At 41.6% G+C, this 1,443-nt stretch overlaps 1 protein-coding gene across 1 annotated transcript in view; it reads right to left on the bottom strand.

Annotated features, from left to right (window-relative positions):
- Positions 1-1,443, bottom strand: part of LOC106881211 (cullin-3) — a 121,075-nt gene that overhangs the window by 72,058 nt on the left and 47,574 nt on the right. The gene's annotated exons all lie outside the window — the stretch shown is intronic.

Here is a 1,443-nt window from a genome sequence, read left to right on the forward strand (position 1 = left end):
CGGAGCAATATCAAAGGAAGGCTAACTAGGAAGTTTGTTTTTGTATGTGGCAGATGTTCAGCAGCAATAAACACTGAAAATGTGCAGGAAACAACTTCTGTCACATTCCAGGGAGAAAAACTAGCTGTAGTTGATAGCTTCCGTTATCTAGGTGACCAAGTTAGTAGTGCAGGAGGGTGCGCTGAAAGTGTAGCTGCTAGAATAAGAATAGCCTGGGCAAAGTTCAGAGAGCTCCTACCTTTGGAAATATGCTGTGCTTGAGAAGACCCGGCAGGCTAAGTGAGACCATAACCTGTGGCCCATCCGGTGTAACCAGCCCATTTAGGCGTACCTTTCTTTCATTGGACACTAAACTATGCTTGTGAAGACCTGTTGAGGCAAGTGAAATTGGAATCGAATTCAATGACAGCACCGCATGACTGGCATCCGTGCTAGTGGAACACTAAGAACACCATCCAAGTGTGATCGTGACCAGGGCCGCTGCGTGGTCCCCGTGCTGTTGGCACGTAAAAAGTACCATTCGAGTGTGATCGTTACCAGTGTCGCCTTACTGGCACTTGTGCCAGTGGTACATGGAAAACACCATTTGAGCGTGGCTGTTGCCAGTACCGCCTGACTGGCCCTCATGCTGGTGGCATGTAAAAGCACCCACTACACTCTCGGAGTGCTTAGCGTTAGGAAGGGCATCCAGCTGTAGAAACTCTGCCAAATCAGATTGGAGCCTGGTGCAGCCATCTGGCTCACTAGTCCCCAGTCAAACCATCCAACCTATGCCAGCATGGAAAGCAGACTTTAAACGATGATGATGATGATTCAATATATCCAACTGTTGTAAGATAATTATGTGGAAGTAGAAATATGAAGCTTTAAACCCAACTTTCATTTTATTTATTTTTTTATGGATGTAGGTTTAATGCTTTCTTAATAAAGGATTTCCCTATAGTAGCCATCTCCATGCTAAGCCATCAGTTGTTCCAATGTTGTTATTGACTTTCTTTCCATTCTCCTCACAAATGATTGACCATGTCTAATTTTTCTGTTTCCCCATGGAAGAAACTGTATGTATATCGTAGCCTACTTTAATGTTAATTCAACTATATACCATGTAAAGTGGTCTTTCTTTATCAAGATCTGTAACAGCTTTCTTTCAGTTATCCAGGTTAGATCTTTAACTTGTAACTATAGTCCCCAACAATGACTTAGTTCAGTCCCTGGATCAATCAAACAATAAATATTCTTATTCAACTGGAAGCAAGCAACATCATAAGTAAGGATATAACTAATAACAGAATATGCCAGGCATGGACACTGGAATGTATTGTAAGAGGTAATAAAAAAGTTGGTGCAGAAATGGCATTAAGCTGCAAAACACTACTTCAGAAAAACATTCTGAAGTAGTGTTTTGCAGCATGGAGAAGTGACATTTAAAAAAGAAAAAAAAAA

Source organism: Octopus bimaculoides, chromosome 19 (genome assembly GCF_001194135.2).
Source record: "Octopus bimaculoides isolate UCB-OBI-ISO-001 chromosome 19, ASM119413v2, whole genome shotgun sequence".
Taxonomy (NCBI): domain Eukaryota; kingdom Metazoa; phylum Mollusca; class Cephalopoda; order Octopoda; family Octopodidae; genus Octopus; species Octopus bimaculoides.